The following is a 19,352-nucleotide window of genomic DNA, read 5'->3' on the forward strand; positions in this document are numbered from 1 at the left end:
ACTTGCCCAATTAGTCCATTGTCTCTTCTCAGTTCGGCCCCAAGCCAAGGCTCCTCCTTTGTAGTTGACTTTGAAGGCTGTTCTCTGTTATGGGACATTGAAGGGAGTGTAGGTACACCATTATCTTTGGTTGGGCTTAATGAATAGCCCTTGATTTCAACGTCTGAATCACATGTGAGGAGACCATAAATGTGTCCATCTCAACCTTCTATTTACTGCTATTTAATTCAATTGAGCTGGGTGTCATTGCCATGCTTGGCATCAGGAGACTTGCCCACTCCATTTTACAAAGGTTTCATGCATCTTTAATTGTCTAATACTTGGCTCTTGCAGATGTTTTCTCCTTTGCTTAATCTAAGAGAAGTATGTCTTATATATAGGGCTTATCCTTTTGACTCCCCTTGTGCCTTGCAATTATTCCTTGAAGTAGCATCCCTGATCCCAGGCCAATAGACTCCTCTCTATTCCTAACACAAAGCAGTTTTTCCAGCATCTACTTACTCTGTAGCCCTGTTCTGTTTCTGAGGTCTGACGTCCATCTTTCCTTCATGGCCGCTCTAGCCACGTTATATTTTCCTCTGCAGCAAGCTTCTATATGTCTCATCTACCTTGCGTTGCTGTATATTTACACTTATTCGTCAGCAGGTTACTTTATCTTCGTTGCATATATGATTTCTTCATATTCGATTACATGTTACTCTTGTTACTTCAGTTACATCTTTATTATTTGAGTATTTGCATATCATTTCAGTGAGTCTCAGTATCTTTTCATCTATGACGTCTCTCTGCTCTTGTCAGATTTCACTTTTATCTCTATAATGTCCAATGGTGTGTGCACACATCCTTCCACCCTCTCAGTGTGAGGGTACATTTGATAGGGTTGTCGGAGTGAATAGCATCTCTCATACACTCAATGCAGTAATGGGATGATACCTGGCGTCCCACATAAGGCTCTTCTCCTTCTGTTCCAGTATGACAGAGGTTTGGGGGCAGGAGTTAGGAATAACATGTCCACCTCCTCCTCTACATTTCCCCCTCTGGTCGATTCCTCAACCATCTCCTCTTCTTCCTCATCCTCTCTTCACATCTAGGTTTCTTTGGGATCCATATTTGTATCACTCCCTCAGGTCACCTGCATTCTTTATGTGCTCATCCAAACTCCAGGTCATGTGACAGCATTCTCCAGTTGGTTGAAAGAACACCCAACATCCTACATATTTCTTGTGATCCTTAGTGTAGTACAACTTTGTTCATGAGGGTACCAGCAGACTTTACTTGATGTTCTCATTGGTGGCATCTTCAGTCTGTGGTGTATGATCTCCATTGACATCAATCATTATCTTCATCCCAATAGTTTATTGGTGGTTTTCTGACATTGTCCCAAAATTAGCCTTATGAGACAGAATCCTAGCAATACCAACACTAGTAGTGCTCCAAGCAATTTGAAGGCATTTTCCGGCCAGTTTGAAGGCCACAAAAACAGAGACAAAACCAGCCATCTCCTGTTGTCTCATAAACTTCATCCTCCAGCATAGTTATTGCTTCTGTCAGGATTCAATTTTCTCCATCATGTGAAGGTATGAATGTGCAGCAAGAAGGCCCGACCTTGGCTCACACGCTTCCTCCCATTGCTGTAATTAAGTCCAGGACATACCAGTTCTGGAGGGTCATATGCCTTCAGTGTTTCTCTGATTGCATTAAATATGTTTAATGTTGCATTGATCGTTTGCAGCAGCTCCCATCTGGTGATCTGCAGTGATTTGGCATTGATTGCAGTCTGGAGTTCTGGCATAAATATAGATGACATTATAAATTTTGTTTTGCTGAATAATTTATGCTCATCTGAGATGTCATTATAGGCTTCTATTGACTTTGATGAGAAATAGTTCTCCCTCTTCAGTCGGCAAAGTTTGAGCAACCTCTTCCTTTACTGATGTTCATCCATTTTTGGAAATTCATCAATATGAAGGTCACGTTGATGAATCACTAATGCAGGAACGTGTATGACCACAAGGGAGCATACTCCTCCCCAATTTTTAGGCAGCTGGATGTCAGCTCTGGATCCACAGGCCCAATATTCATCCATCAACACGTCAGTTCCTCCATTCATTCCTGGTACTACGAGCACCGGTTTACATCCTTCATTTTCTCCAAACAGAACCAGGCCTTCATTCTTGAAACATGTTATCGTATATTTAGTGGTATTATTGATATGGGTCCTGCTTCATTGTCAACCCAATTTAGTAGCTTAGAGTACTTGGCCCATGACTCTAAACACATGTCATTCACTATTTATACTATGCTTACTGGTTCCTTCTTCAATAAGTGTGCAGGGCAAAATAACATGCCTTCTTCTCATCCTGTGCTGGTAACAACTCGTCCATACACCAATAGCTGATGTCTCTCCCAGAATCCTGGTACTACTGATCTTTCCACTATGCCTGAACATTCCATCCTCATTTCGACAACATTTATTTGTTCTCATATCTTTTGTGTTTTCACATACGTATGTCCATATGGAACTGTTCACCTTGATCGCCATCGTAAGGTTTCCCATTTCCCTTCAAATTGTCCTCTGGTGGTGCACGCTGCCAGGTGACTGATGCACTTTGCATCACGTGCACACATCTCATTTGCAATAACTGTTCTGGCTGTGTTCATGGCGTAGGGGATGAGAGAATACACAAAGTAGCTTTCTTCTGACATTCTCTCTCCCACACCCTTCATGTGCTGATACCATAGGTTATTTTTTAAGTGAGCTGAATTATCAAGAAATGTTTTTATGCCTTCATGATATTCTACAACATCTCTTTTAAGTTGAACAATGTGTTTAGTAAAATGAGGGAAGATGCTTCTTGTGCTTTTGTGAGGGATTATAAAGGATGTTTCAATGTCAACCACTGTATCTGCATTTTTAATCGTTATATGTCTGAATGCCAGAATGATAAGAAAGAACAGACAAATCATAAGACAAAATGGAATCACAATTACCATTCCAGGAAAGCTTATCGACTTTCTTGATGGTAGTGAGTCTCTCATATTTTGGAACCTTCCCATTTTCTTTAATTCAGTGTGTAATTGTGTTATCTTCCATAACTCACACTTTTATATAAAAAACTGCAAACTAATTGCCACAATGATTCAGAAAATAATGTGACTGTTTTTAGGATTGGCAACATTTTTTATGATGTCCACATGTCGTCTCATCAGAGCTGCGAATTACTGCAATATACAGGTGAAAACAGCATACAAGAATGTGTGTAATGTTAATTATGATGGGTAGCATAGAAGATGCAGCATATTCCTTGTCGTTTGGCTCTGGTACATTAATGCATTGTGTCTTGTATCTATCTAAGAAAAGTTCCAATATAGCTGCAAGTCCATTCATTCCTTATTAGATTTAAGAAATGTAGATCTTTATTTCAAGGGTATTTTTATTATTCCATAAACTCTTTTTCTTTGCTCTTGGTTGCTGATATTGTCTGCATATGTGGAACTTCTTCACTTGCTTTGCTGTCAGTAGATGCAGGAGGGGTCGAGGTTTCCTCTTTGTACAGTTTGCTGTCAAGCAGATGCAGTCAGGCTCTTCTTCCTTGCGGCTTATCGGTTGTGGGAGTAACTGCTTCCACCTCGTGAGGTCCCTCAAAACGGGGTTTATTCCAAGTATAGACACAGTTTCGTATCAGCACCCCTGTATCCTGGATATAAGCTGAGTTGTTTTAAAAGGCTGTCTGGATCAGTTAGCTGGCTTTCTTCTCTAATACTCTTTGACCCCTGCCTCCGGTTCTAGATCTGTTGAGAAATAAAAAGAGACACTAGCAGTCATAGTTGAAAAATAATCATGCATCTCATCACTTAATGTCTTCACTACACTGTGGGCATCAGTTTCAACTCTATTTGGAGGAGCAAGGGGCGTTCTCATTCAGCATCCAGTCACCAACTCATGAGGAGTTAGGTGGTGATCTGAGCCAGGCTTATTTCGCAGTGCATATAGCGCAAGGCTCAAGCAATGTAACCACCCCTTTGTCAAAGTTATCTTAATCTTTGCTATCCTCTCTTTAAGGAGTCCTTTTAATCTCTCAAAAATCCCATTCACCTGTGGGTGATAGGCAGAAGAGAATTTGTGTTTTATACCTAATAAAAGAATTACGTGCTCAAACTGTTAATTTACAAAATATGGTCCATTGTTAGACTGCAGCACTTCACACATACCCCATCTTGGGAACACCTCACACAAAAGGAACTTAGAGGCGCATGTAGCATCGGGGTGTGTTCATGGATCTGCCTTTATCCGTCCAGAAAAGGGACATACCACTACCAGCATGTATCTATAACCGTTGCATGTCTGCAACATGTCTACATACTGTACATGTAGATGCTGAATGGACCATTCGGTCTAGGGATTGCTCCTCTCACTGTGTGCAAAGTGTGCCCTGCAATACATTTCTGGCACACAATGCAATTCACAATAAACTGTGCCACATGTTCTAACAAATTTGGTGAAAACCAATCTTCTGCAATTGTAGCAGCAAGACTCTTTTGAGTCGCATGCATGGGTAGTGAAGCTGGTCCAGTGCTACCCACAATAATGCTAGTGGCATAACTGGCTTTCCAATGCTATCCTGCCTCCAGATTGCCTCATTGTGGGAAAAAGAACACCCCCATTTTCTTACTAAATCTTTCTACTCCTGTGCGGCATGACCTTGAATTTCTATTAACTAAACATTAGACAGCATGTTAAAGCCCTCCTTTACCAGCATGGATCACCCTGTCATTTGCTCAAAGCTTCCTACTTCAAAATCAGAAATATTTGGGAAAGATGCTGCCTTTTTGGCTTCTAAGTCTGCGGCTTCATTTCCTCCAGAGATTACGGCCAGTCCGATAGCACAGCGAGTAGCGCGCTCGCTTTGACATCCATGCAGAGCCTGCTGATGCAGGTTCGCATCCCGGGAGAACCAAACTCAGCCTTTCAGCCATCCGAGGTCGATAAATGAGCACCACACCCCGTGGGTAATAATAAGCAGCACTCAGATACCTGAGGATTCGTAGCGCTATAAAAAAGCTAAAATATTATTATTATTATACACTGCACATTTTATGACTGCGAGTCAATGGGAGTCTTACTGCCTCAAAAAGCGTATCCAGTAGGGCCACATGTTGCTCTGGAGTTCCGTCTGCGTGGAGGAAGGCCTTCCTTTTCCAGCGTAACAATCCTGCGTGTACAGTTGATGTCACATAGGTGGAGTCAGAGTACACGTCACTTCCTCTTCCTCATATCTGTGGAATGCAACGATAAGCACCACTAATACTGAAGCCTGTGCAGAGCAATGCTAAGTCAATCTCGTGCTTGTAACTACTTCAAATTCACACACTCAGTTCAGCTTTACCACTGATGACCCAGTATGCCTTTCGCCAGCAGTTTGGTACATTTTTGAAAAACTATCAATAAAGAGAACCTGGAGAATGCCATCATAAAGTCAGTATATGTTGTGCATTCATGTACATAATCATCCACCTCTATTTCTTCCATTATCAATGTTGCTGGATTCAATACCTCATACCCTGATACTCTTTGTGTGGTCAATGTACTTTTATGTTTCTCTAGAAAGGCAAATAATGCATGCTTAACAAATAATGTTACTGAACACCCCATTGTAATACTTCAAGCCTTTTCAATTGCACATGTAGCAGCAGCGAAAGCTTGTTTACAAGGGTAATGCCCTTCCATAACTGGATGTAAAATCCCACTGTAATAAGGCAATGGTTTGTGTCCATGTCCTAATGTCATTGTGTGAGAACTGCTGTCATGACTTCACCATTTGAATGTGAAAAGATAGTATGGAATTCCTAGCACAGGGGACCTACTAATTGCCTTTTTTAATTCCTCAGATCCTTCAGTCATTTCATCTGTCCATGTTATCTTATGTTTGCCTACCTGTGCTTCTTAAAGTGCTTTTAAAAGTGGTTGTATATATGTGTTGAAATCAAAAACCCAGGCCCTACAATAGTTACATAGGCCTAAACTGTTTCATTTCTCTCACTGTTTTAGGTTTTGAAGTCTTCATTATTGCTTCTCCTCTTTCAAGTGTCACTTTTCTCCCCTCTTGAGCGATCAGCTGTCCTATGTACTGGACCTCTTACTGACAACATTGTAACTTTTCTTTGTCTACCTTGTATCCTTTCTCTGTTAATATTTTCATGAGTCACAGTGAGTCTTTCCTGCACCTTTCCTCTGTCTCACTGCACACCAATATGTCATCTACGCACTGAATTAATGTACTCTCGAGCTGTACGTCACCCAGGTCCATCTGAAGGACCCTATTAAAGATTGATGGGGACTCACAGTACCCTTGGGGCAAACAAGTATATTTCAGGTGCATATTTCTATACGAAAAGGAAGTCAAATCTTGTGAGTCCTTATGGAGGGGAATTGAGAAGGACGCGTTTTTAGATCTATAATTCGGAAATATTTAGCCTTAGATGGAATATTACACAATATTGTGGTGGGATTTGGAACTAAAGGAAACAATATAATTTAGGGGGCAAAGATCCTGAATACATCTCCACAATCCCCAGTTGATTTCTTCAATGGGTACACAGCTGTGTTACATGGGGACTCAGAAAGCACCAATATTTCTTGCTTCATTAAAGCGGAAATGGTTTAGAATATACCTTCATCCGCTTCTCCGGACATGGGATATTGTTTTGCTCGTGGCAGAATTGCTCCTGGTTTAAACATGGTTTGAACTTTTCCTACTCTTTTCAATAGGCCCATGTCATATGGACTGGTGGTCCATAAAATATTTGGCACTTTCTCTAAATCTTCCTGGGAAAATAATGTTTTATTTTTTACCATTGCCGTTCCCTGCGGTATTTCTCTATTCCCCACTTTAATCCAATATGCAAGATTTATGAAAAATACTAATATATCATCAGAATAATCATCCCTAAAAAGCTCTTCATCTGTGAAATCTTTCAATTTATATCCTTCACTGAGGGCTATCACTGCTCTCCACCCTCTCCCCTCATTATCTGTCCCATGAACAACTACTCTTTCCTCTCTGACCACAGCTTCTTACTCTAAAGGGATAACCTGTCCTCTTTATCATCATGCCTTAGGGCCCGGTGTGCTTTATAAATGAATAAACAATACAATCCATGGGTATTTCTGGTCTAAACAAAAACTCTTCAGGTATTCTGAATACGTTACCTACCTACTTAGGTAACCACTATAATAAAACAGTCACTCCATACAAAAATACTTATGGATCTAAAGGGACTCGTCGTAATGCTTTCTAGCCTGTGAAGGCTAATATGAGTTTGTTCACATTCATATAATGTATCCCTAAAGTGGAACACATTATTCCCTCATCAGTAAAAGATAGTGGGCCTCATTACACGGTAGGCGGTAACCATGACACTATTAGCGCCATGGTTGCCGCCGGTATTTTACTGTGTCCGCCTTGGTGGATGGCGGAATTACCGCCCTACTCCAAGGTGAGCGGGGCGGTAATTCCCCATTCACCAAGGCACTTCCCCATTCCCATTTTTGCCCCCATGGGCATAATGGGAATGGGGACGGCACTAATTACGGTACCGCAAATTGCGGTACCGTAATTAGCTCCAAGGTCCCTTTGCGGCACCCTACTTTAACGGCTGGTAAAACCAGCCATTAAGGTCGGGTCCTGCAAAGGGAAGTCGTAGTAAGACGGTAAGGGTTTACCGGTACTGGTGCCCTTACCGGTACCAGTAAACCCTTACCGCCTAACGTGTAATGAGGCCCGTTATCATGTTAAGTTTTGTTATCAAGTCACATCCTAATAAGTTAACTGGTGTCTGCCGAGAATGTAATAAGGGCATCGACATGTCGTGTTCTCCTATAGAGATTGATAATTTGTCTGTAAAAGGAACTGAACTCATTGCCCCCGAAAAAAGAAACTGTCTTTCCTCGTATCGCTACCTTGACCCTTGGTTCATCTTGGAGGTCCAGTGTCACTGATAGTACTGAACACATAAGGTCGTTCTGTGGGTTGTCCTATTGTGGATATAAATTAATCCATGTACCTGTGAAAGGATTTCCTCCTACCACGGGTACACTCCCTAGTTTAGGTGCAAGTGTTTGCAGTATTCCTACATTTGTGTTCAATTGTTGTACCTGTTGGCCTGTTGTGTCTGTGCTTGCTGGGTATGTACCTGTTTCGCTTGCATAGGCACTTCCTGAGGTTGCCCTTATGGTGATTGCATTTGGAATGGAGCTTGCTGTGTTTGCGGCACACGTGCCTTATTCTAAGTGTGATCTTGGGCATAATACACCTGTGGTTCTATATTATATTGTGAAACATAGCCCATCTCCCATCTTGGAGCTTGCCAATTTTGCTGCATGACCCCTCTACTTCTACGTGTTCTGGCTATGTTTCCCATCCTCCCACAATTCCAGCATTGTTGCGGCTGTCTGCCATTTAATCCTCCTCCTCCCTGAGGTTTCTGAAATCCACCTCGTCCTCCTCCCCTGGGTCCATTCCCTCTTCCGCTTGGCCAAACATTGGACCCACTCTGATCCATAGGGTATACTGCATTACTTTGCTGCACTGGTCGCATCTTTGTTGCCACACCTTCATTACTTCCGTTTTGGCCAGTTTTTACAATTTTTTCTGAATTAACTTTGCTTCCATCTACTTTCTACTTTTTGCTTTCTTCTTATTCTTCTCTTGTAACAATCAGCATTGGTGCATTATAGTCAATTGAATTCCTGGCCATGGCTTCACATACATCCTTACCTGTTTCTTCACCTGCCTTCCCACTGGCTCGGGCAGTCCTTGACATAAAATGTGGTAAAATAATGCCACTGTTTTATCCCACGGTTCTCTTGTCTTAAGACACCATCTCTCTTGAATATCTTGAATGAAGGCAAAAGCATCTTCATACTCGCCCATCTTCCTAGTCATGATTGCACCCATATCTGATGTTTCGAGATATTGAGCTTTGAGCGGCCGCTATAAATCTGCTCTGCAATTATTAAATGGCGATCCAACATGTGTCGTGTTTTGTGCAGTCACACCTGCATATCCTGCTCGCTTCCAAATGACGTCAGCTCTCTCCCCTAGGATGACTGCTAGCAGGCCTTTTATGCCACCTATAGCTAACGTCATTCCTGATGTCATTCTTTCTAACTCTTAAATCCATTTTCCTGCACCTGAAGTAAAACTAGATAATTTACATTTCAAATGATCCTTGTCCATTTGTTGCCATGGAATACATTGTGGTCATCCTCCCCCTTTCTCTAATAATGGGAATTGTGAAATGCCTGATCCATAATCATACCCACATACGCTGCGTGCCTTTCAGGTGGGGTCAGTCTTGCCCTTTTGTCACTGTCCTGCTAGCAGCCTTAATCTGCTTAAATAAAGCTGGGATACATCCCCTGCACTGTGTGACTGTGCTTGTGGTCGCTCATTGTATGGTATTGGTTCAGGTGTCTTTTCTTTAGGGTCTTCTAAGTCTGACCATTTTAACCCTTTCTCTACACTTAAATCTTTTGAGAAACTGCCTACGCCCTCTCCTTGCGCTTTCTTGTTTTCTTCCTTTTTTCTTCATCTGATATCATTATGCCCCAGCTTGTATAACTTTCATCCCTTTCCACATCATCAAGATCTAGTCCATTTAATAACAGCGCGCTATGCTCATCTGTTAATGCATCACCTGACCATCCTTCTGTTTCCCTCTATAAAAGTCCTTCAACATCCTCTTGGGTTTTATTCCCATCTTTATCTTTCATTTACATATATAAAATCCCCAATCCTCTTCCCTATGTTTTCAGCTTCATGCTCATCAGACCATGTCTGTATTCTCGGTATCCCTTGCAGCTGCAAGTCTGTAGTGGGGTGGTAGTGATCATCTCTCTTTCACAAATCTTTCTTGTGCTTCGATCAGCCCTATGCTTCTATGAATTAGATAATCTATCTCGTCATCCTTTAGTCCTCTCCTCCTGTTCATCTCATCTTCCCTTCTTCTCATCTCTCTTTTCTCTTCTTCATCTTGGTTTTTTGCAACCGCCATACTTGCATTCTCTGTATTTCTATTTCCTCTCACTTCTTCTCTTCTAGTCTCTCTTTTTCTTTCCTTGCCTCGTGCCTTCTTTGTTCTATTTTCCTCTTATGTTTTTCCTTCTCTTCTTTGTATGCTCTCTTGTGTTCTCTTTTTCTTTCCCCGCTCGTTTCTCTCTTCCCTTTCTCGAAACCCATTAATGCCCTTATCATCTAACTTAAGTTATGTCTGTCCAGCCGTCTGTTAATCCTGTACTATTGTTACTCCCTTAGCCTTATCTTTCACTTTTCTTTGTATCTGCAATTCTTCTGCTATCTCCATCTGTCTGCCCTGTCTGTCCTTTCTCTCATCACGCTGTTTACATTAATTGCGTGTTGGCATATATTTGCGTTCTATACGTTTGCTCTCTTCTCCATTATCCTCACTGTTATAAGCAGGGGGCTTATATGTCGGATTAACATACCATGCTGCTACTTTCAATTCCTTTAACGGATAACATCCTTTTTCCTCAGTATCTGTGCTTTTGTTTTACGCATCCACTCCTTCTCAGGTGGATCTTCTTTCTCGCTCTGAAACATTTTCCAAACTCTAAAATGGATATATCTTTTCTGTAACTTCTTCCCTTTGTATGTAGCATACAAATATGTTGTCATATGTTGCAATAATGTTTTTGACAGAAAACCCTCTTGAGACCAATGCATGAGTGTTTTATTAGTCCTGCCTCTGACCCACTCTGCGTGAAACCGTCTTATCTTGGGTGTGTATCTCGGCAGTGTCCTGCAAAGGTGTAGAAGAGGAGCATCCCCCATGATGACAAGTTGATCTCAACTGTCAATACTTACCAGATCTTTTATTCCTTTATTTATTTTATCAAGTATACCGCAATTATTAATTTGAGCAGGCACCATTAATCGCCGCGTATACCAAAAACATGTTTTTAACCACATTAAAAATCTATGCAATATTCTTTTTGTTCCTTCGTTTACACTTTATATCAATTTTAACTGTTTCGTTGTTTTATTATTGATGTTTTGAGAGTCTCTTCTTTATTTATTTATTATTATCCTATGATGTGTACCCTCCTGCTTTACATCAATCTCTTGATTTAAAAAACTAATGATCACCTTAATTTTTTTACTATCATTCTATATCTCATAATCTAGACAAAAAAAAGTTTTAGACTGACATATTTATAATCCCATACACATGTGCACTCTTAACTTTTCTGCGTACACCTCCCTTTACTATCTTTAGTAAATGAATCTCATCTCACTTTTTACCCCATTTTGGAGTTTAACACACACTTTTCTTTTTGGCCTTACCTAAGAAATCCTTAAATAGTACTCCTATTTTGAGTTTTTTAGTGCATACCCTTCTCCTCCTCTTGGAACCAGGACTCGAGGTATCTATTTATCTTCTTTCTAATACCCAAAAATCCAGTTTCTTCCATATGTATATTTACAATACAGTCCCTCCCCCTATTTTTGCCACCTTCAATTTTTTACTTACATCCATGGCTCAGCTTGAGTCCCTCTGCATTGACTCTTCCCCAATTGACCAGCTCGCCTTCAGTCCGTGGGCCACCTTCAGGGACCAGATAAGAATTTTGTCAAAGGGGCACCTGCCAACCAATTCTTCTCACACTTGTGTATTTGTGCACTGATCTCCACAGGAAGCTCCACAGTCTTGTGGCAAATGGTGGAATCAATCGAGAGTTCGAGAGTCTAGATCTGGGCCTATGTCAATTAGACCAAACCCATCGACAATGCTGCCAAAATATGCTCTAGCTCCTTGAAGTGTCTCATGTGCTAGATGGAATGCCAATAATGATCTTGGACCCCAATAACCGGACAAACTCAAAGAACATGGCAAAGTAATACTTTATTTTTATCATATAAATAAAGTAGGGCAATCTGGCGAATAACAGGCAGTAATTCACACAATTACACCCAAGTGTGATTATACAAAGGTTTTATACCTCGATATGCATCATCTATGACATCATCCTATGTGGAAAACTAAAACCTATTGAAGGGAGTGATTGGTTAAGGGAAATATGTACCTATAGTATGTATATGTGTTATTAACGCCATTGGCTGCCCCTTATCTGGAAGACACGCTTTGAACCACCTCTAAATACATATAATACTGATTATAGTTGAAAAATGGCAGTGGGTTAGTCTTTGCAACATTGTATAACATGTTTCTGCATAGACCCTCTAAATAGTTGGCAGGCTTTCCAAACCTCAGACTTTCAACTTGTTAGCAGCCCGTAAGCAAAACGAAACTCAGGTGCCACAAGCAATGTCAGACTACTCCTCACTTTCCCAATTAGTCCATTGACTCTCATGGGTCAGGCCCCAAACCAAAGCATCTCCTTTGTAGTTGACCTCGAAGCCTGTTCTCTGTTCTGGGACATTCAAGCGAGTGTAGGCACACCATTATCTTTGTTTGGGCTTAATGAATAGCCCTAGTTTTCAAATTCTGAATCATGTGTGAGAAGATCACATAGGTGTCCATCTTGACCTTCTATTTACTATTTGATTCAATTTAGCTGGGTGTCATTACCCTTCTTGGCCTCTATAGGCTTGTTCACTCCATCTTACATCGGTTTTCTGCATCTTTAATTGTCTAATACTTGGCTCTTGCAGATGTTTTCTCCTTTGCTTAATCTAAGAGAAATATGTCTTACGCACATGGCTTATCCTTTAACTCCACTTGTGCCTTGAAATTATTCCTGGAAGCTGAATCCTCGATCCCAGGCCAATAGACTCCTCTTTATTCCTCACACAAAGCTGTTTTTCCAGCATCTCCTGATGCTGCAGCCCTGGTCTGTCTCTGAGGTAGCTTGATTGGTTTTAATACGAGTCCAACGTCCATCTTTCCATCAATTATTTTGCATTTGCATTTTTTAAAGCGCTCACACAGCCCGCAGGCATCAAGGTGCTGTTACAGGAATTGTTTGTTTTTTAGTTGCGTAATTGTTTTTTTTTGTCTTAGTTGCGTATTTATAACACGCTTAAATACCCCGAGGTTTCTAAGCGCGGACCCGGCGTTGCCGCTGAGCTATCCTCCCGGGACGCTCATGGACGCTCTAGCCATGTTATGTCTTCCTCTGCAGCAAGCTTCTATATGCCATGTTTACCTTGCGTTTCTGTGTATATGCACTTATTAGTCAGCAGGTTGCTTTATCTTCTTTGCATATACGATTTCTTCATATTCGATTACATGTTTCTCTTTTTACTTCAGGTACATCTTTAGTCTTTGTGTATTTGCATTTTGTTTCAGTGAGTCTCAGTATCTTTCCTCTATGACATCACTCTGCTCATGTCAGATTTCACTTCTAGCTCTATGATGTCTAATGGTGTGTGCAGACATCCTTCCAGCCTCTCAGTGCGAGGGTACATTCGATACGGTTGTCTGAATGCATATCGTCTCTCATACACTTGATGCAGTATTGGGACAATACCTGGTGTCCCACATAGGACCCTTCTCCTGCTGTTCCAGTATGATGGAGGTGAGGGGGTGGGAGCTAGGAAGGACATGTCCACCTGCTCCTCTACACTTCTTACAAACTTTAGCCTAACCAGTAATAAACTAATGAACCATTTTAAACAAAACTGGCTTCTGACACATGGTATAGGGTCTACAGTTCCTCAGACACTACCTCGTCACCAGTATGCAGGCCTCAGGGGTTATTTCTGAAAAAAAGAGGAGGCACATGCTTTAGCTAACTGAGCTGGCATTAGCATCTCGTATTAGTGCTGGTCTGCAGCTAGTGGTAATCATGGTGTGGTTGTGCAGAAAGGGTGTTTGGCCTAGTGGATGTACAATTTGAGGCAACTTCTTTGATTGCTTTATGTGCTTTAGTGTGGGGACAGTATTGGAGACTTGTTAGAGCTACATACCCAAACAATTCCAGTGTGCCATTGTATGGACATGGGACACATCAGAAAAAAACAATCATGTGTGCTGTTACATAGAGCAGCAACACATAGATGCTTTCACAAACAGGGTGGTAACTTGGGAGGCACACAAATCATTGCTACACACATATCACTGCACTATTTGCCACGGACTACGGTCTGCACGGTGACACAATGAACCCTGCTTTCCATATCAAGGTGCCAAGTCACATTGAGGAGCCATCTGGCAGTGGTTGGTGTGTTAAGAAAATGAAAAGTTCTTTGATGGTGAGCAGATGCATTTAGTCCATGTCCCAAAGCAGCCACTTAAGCAAGAAAAGGACAGTTAACTTTCTCAGGTATACGTCATTTGTAACTAAAAAGTACTATACAAAAAAAAAAAAGTTTTGGTGTGTCAAAGACCAGAACATAGAAAACACAGTTCTAAACTTTGTAAATGTGGCACATTAATTCCCTTGGGAGAATACATAGAAGTGGTCATCTAACTGGTGCTTTGTGCAGGCCTTAAGAATAAAAATGCCCCATGTTCAGTTCTCATGACTGTGGTGTAAAAACAATGGCTTGTTAAATGTATAAACTGCCCCCACTTTAAAGGCTCTGTCAACACAAAGCTGGAGAGGGTGGGTGGAGGGTGTCTGTCTCCAGAGCATCTCAGAGGCTGCGTTCAGGATGTGCCTTCCTTTATTGGAAACTTAGGAATGCTTAACGTTTGACCAGAGGGCTCAGAGGCAGCTGTCTGGGAGGGCCCCTTCCTGTGCTCCTCCTTCTCCCTCCCCGAGCTGCTAAAGGTCTACTCGCCTGGCAGCTGCACCCTCAAGAAACGGGGCTGGGTAAGGGCAGATAGAGGGAAATGAGAAAGATGGCGCAAACTGCCAGGGTAAGGGGGGGCAGTGAACGAGAGAAAGAGGCTACGGTGTGAAAAGAGGAAACAATTGGAAGAGAGGAACCTGGCGGGGAGAGAGCAGGAACCTCTGAGGCAAAAGTGAGTGGTGATGAAAGGAGGAAGTGGAGTGGCAACGGGGCAGGGAAAGAACATGAGGGTCAGGAAGAGCTGCAGAGGAGTGAGAAGGGTTAGGGATGGAATAAAGGAGAGAACAAGAACTGCTATGGAGAGAGTGAGAAATGAGACAAAGCATGGGGAATTGAGACGAGAAAGAGGGTGCAGGGACGAAATAAAATAAAGGAAAGCAGAAGAGCAGAGTGAATGAAGAGGTGATGGACCCGAGACTGCAGAGGGTATAGTTAGTGGAGCATTAGGAAGATGTGGAACTGCTGAGGGGAGAGCCAGGGAACTGTTGAGGAGTAGAGGAGAGAGAGGGGGAGCCCGGGAACTGCTGAGGAGAAGAGGAGAGAGAGGGGGGGCCAGGGAACTGCTGAGGAGTAGAGGAGAGAGAGGGGGAGCCAGGGAACTGCTGAGGAGTAGAGGAGAGAGAGGGGGGCCAGGGAACTGCTGAGGAGTAGAGGAGAGAGAGGGGGAGCCAGGGAACTGCTGAGGAGTAGAGGAGAGAGAGGGGGGCAAGGGAACTGCTGAGGAGAAGAGGAGAGAGAGGGGGGGCCAGGGAACTGCTGAGGAGTAGAGGAGAGAGAGGGGGAGCCAGGGAACTGCTGAGGAGTAGAGGAGAGAGAGGGGGGCAAGGGAACTGCTGAGGAGAAGAGGAGAGAGAGGAGGGAGCCAGGGAACTGCTGAGGGGTAGAGGAGAGAGAGGGGTAGCCAGGGAACTGCTGAGGAGAGTGGGGGTGGGAAGGCAGGAACTGATGAGGAAGGAGGGGTGAGGGAAGGTGGGGCACTGATAGGGAAGGGGGGTCAGAGCCAGGGAACTGCTGAGAAGAGGGGGGGGGAGAAGAGGAGAGACAGGGAACTGTTGAAGGGGGTAGGGGAGCAGAAAGGGAACTGATAAGGAGTGCTGGGAGAGGGAAGAAGGACAACTGATGAGGAGAGAGGGGAGGGAAGCCAGAGAACTGCTAAGGAGCGAGAGGGGGAGAGGCGGGGAACTGCAGAGAACAGGCGAGCCAGGGAACTGCTGAGGGGAGGGGAGCCAGGGGACTGCTAAGGAAAGTTGGGAGAGGGAAGACAGGGAACTGCTAAGGAGGGAGGGCTGACGGGGAACTGCTAGGGAGAGGCGATGAGAGCCAGGGAGCTGCAGCAGAATGGGGAGGCAGGGAACTGCTGATGATAGTGGGGAGATGGGGGACAGGTAACCGATGAGAAGGAAGGGGAGGGGAAAGTCAGGGAACTGATGAGGAAGGGGACGGTCAGGGAACACAGGGAAGTGCTGGGGAGAGGCGAGCCACGGAACAGCTGAGGGGATGGGGGTGGAGAACTGCTGAGGAGATTAGGGAGAGAAAAGACTCGGAGCTGGTGGGGGGAGTCGGGGAGCTGCTGGGGAGAGAGGGGAGGGGAGATGGGGAGCTGCTTTTGAGAGAGGGGAAGGGGGGCAGGGAATAGATCAGGAGGGATGGAAGGGGAGATGACGAACTGCTAAGGGGAGTTGGGAGAGGGAAGACAGGGAACTGATGGGGGAGGGAAGACCGAACTGCTGAGGAGAGAAGGGCGAAGGGAGGCAGGGAAAAGCTGAGGAGGGAGAGGTGAAACGTGGCAATGATGAGGAGAGGGGGCTGAAGGGATAAAGGGAACTACTGATGTAGGGGTGAAGGGATATAGGGAACTGCTGAGGGGAGAGTGGTTGCGGACAGGGAAACTGCTGGGGACAGAGACAATGAGTGAGCGCAGGTAACAACTGAGGAGAAATGGCGAGGGAAGGTCGTGCAACTGCTAGGGACAGAAGGGCGAGAGGAGGACAGGGCACTGCTGAGGTCAGAGCGTGAGATGGGGGACAGGGAGCTGCGGTGGAGAGGGCGCTAGAAGAAAAGGGAGGAAGTGCTGAGGAAGGAGCAGTGAGTGGGTACAGGGGATTGCTGAGGGGAGAGGGGAAACTGAGCTGCCGAAGCGAGAGATGCTGAGGGAATAAAGGGAGCTGCCAAGGGATGAGGGGAGGACCGGGAAATGCCGAGGACAGAGGAACTGCTGAGGAGGATGAGGAGAGAGGGAAGATGGGAGAAACTACGGCAGGGGGAAATCATACAGGTTTAAGAGTGAGGGGCAGTCGACGCTGAGCAGGAACTGCCGAGGGGCATGAGGGGGAGGGAAGGAAGGACCGTCTCAGCTCCCAAAATACCAGCTCAAGCGCTAGAAAAATATCCTCCGGCCTGGGCAGGCATCCAAAACGAACATGTTGCGATCATCCCCTACCGTCGCTGTTTGCATGCTTCCGAGTTGGCGATAAATCGACGGACCCCCGCTCCCCACCCGGCACAGACCCGTGACAGAAGAGCATCAACAAGTTGGCAGTAGGGGTGTCATTTCTACCTCCCCGGAGTCCTACCTGAGCATGGACAGGAACTCTACATCCTCTTCACGGGCAGGAACTAAGCTCCCGTTGCAGTGCCAAGCCGGGCCGAGTGTGCGCAGAGCCCGACCAAACAGGTGTCTTTCCAGGAAAGGGCCAGATTCTAAAATTCCAAGTTGCCCTCAAAAAATGCATCTCCTAAGCGCAGCGAACGTCCAGTGCCGTGGGACGAGGATCCGGGCATCGGCGCGGAGGAGCGAGGCGCTGCGACTGCTGCGTCCCCAGCGGACGGCGCTTTTCTCCCCCTCCCTTTCCGCAACATCCCCGGCGGAGGGCGCTGGAGAAGTCTGCCCCCAGAGGCCTGGGAGGAGAGGAAACCCGGCTCACAGGTGCGCCACGGGAGCCAGCCGCGAACCCCTGGGGTGGATGGAGCTAGAAAATTCGGACTCGTAGGTCTGCCCGAGGGGGCGGAGACGCTTCCACGGTGCTGCGAGAATTATGCATCAGACGCGTACGGTACTCCTTTCACCATGCGGTTGTGTTTTGGAAAGGTGTGGGTATTTACCCGGCACGAGACAGGTACAGGGAGTCCGGCTTGCAGGCGTGCTGGAGAGTTGGGAGCCTCCGTTTTATTTGGGTAAAATGAAGCCCCCACGCATTCTATGAACCGGGAAACAAGCGTGAGATGCATAAAATGTCGGCCTTGCAGGTCTGGTGGGAGAGGCACGGACCCACTCCTGGTCTTGGCGCAAATAGTCGACTTGCCTCCTGTGCGAGAGGCTGGGGGGGGGGGGGCTGCCAAAAGTCCGCGGTCCAGGTGAGGGCAAGGAGAAGCCGCGGAGGGAAGGCAACAGATCGCAGCTCCTGTCGCGTTGCCTACTGTGTCCACGGACCCCCCGGAAGGTGGAGGGCTGCGCACAGGTGTGTCAGACCAGCCAGACGGATCTGCCCCCAATGTGGGGGAGGGGGGACCCCTCTTCCTCAGGCGTGTGACAGGAGAGACTCGCTCTTCCACAGCTCATCGGCTGGCGACTCTTCAAAGTCCCCCCCCCCCCTGCTGTACTCTCTCGCCAAGGCGGGGTGGGATCCACAGGTGTCAGCCGCTCCCCCAAAGGATCACCCCCACACTTGCTGCCGGCCAGGGATGCCCAGTGACGGAGCAGCCGCGGCGTCCGTGTTCGCGTTATGCAGGCATGTTCCAGCCAAAAGGGGGCTTGTTTTCTGCTTCTCTCCGCCTGAGCAGACGAGGGGATGAATTAAGCATATGGAGAGGGGGGGGGGGGGGCGAGGCAGGGAAGATAAACGCATCCTCACAGTGACACCAAATGTCTTCCGGGGAATCCTGCACTCGCGGTCACACCGCCACAGAATGATGGAAATGATGGCGGTGGCCCCCAGGAGGGGCAGGGTGCAAGGCCCCCTTGCCCTCGCACAGTCTGGTGGGGCTACAGGAGCTGGCATTCCCTGCACCACGCGCTGCGCACGGACCCGAGGCGCGCTTCCCGCTGCGGGTTCGCAGCTTCCAAGCGCTGTCAGCGGCAGCTCTCTCGGCACTGCGACTGTGCCGATCCCGCCGAGAGTCGAACCCGAGCCCTTCGGAGGCCCACGTACAGGCATACTATACATCGCAGGAACATGCAGTTCGGTAATTTGGCATCGCCAGTGGACCCGAAAGCGGGGGAGGGCAGTATAATTCTCCATCTGTTCTTGATTAGAATGCAGTGTGTTTGTGTGTGTGAAGAGGGGATACTGCTCCTGGCTTTTACCTTCGAATAACTGTAAATGACATGTTTTTTTTTTAACGCTACTCCAGGTTGGCGGAGCAAGCCCGAAAAGTCAAGCATGTGAGATCTTGGTTAGACAAATGTCTCATTAACAGGCGCATTAACCCGCCAGGCTGTCTCGGAGATCATCCGTAGAGACCGAGGGGGCGGGTCGTATGGTCTCTCAATGCTGCCATTACTCCACTGGCTGGAGCTGCTTTCACGAGACTTGGAAGAATGGAGACACGAGACGAGGCCCGCTACTTGCGTAC

At 45.6% G+C, this 19,352-nt stretch overlaps 1 protein-coding gene across 3 annotated transcripts in view; it reads right to left on the reverse strand.

Annotated features, from left to right (window-relative positions):
- Positions 1–18,910, reverse strand: part of CACNA1I (calcium voltage-gated channel subunit alpha1 I) — a 1,993,092-nt gene extending 1,974,182 nt beyond the window's left edge. For all 3 annotated transcript variants that reach the window (XM_069652938.1, XM_069652937.1, XM_069652936.1), the window contains exon 1: positions 17,354–18,910. The gene's annotated coding sequence lies outside the window, so the exon portion shown is untranslated. The remainder of the gene's footprint in view (positions 1–17,353) is intronic.
- Between the last annotated feature and the right edge of the window lie 442 nt (positions 18,911–19,352).

This window comes from Ambystoma mexicanum, chromosome 3q (genome assembly GCF_040938575.1).
Source record: "Ambystoma mexicanum isolate Mex_15411 chromosome 3q, UKY_AmexF1_1, whole genome shotgun sequence".
Lineage (NCBI taxonomy): Eukaryota > Metazoa > Chordata > Amphibia > Caudata > Ambystomatidae > Ambystoma > Ambystoma mexicanum.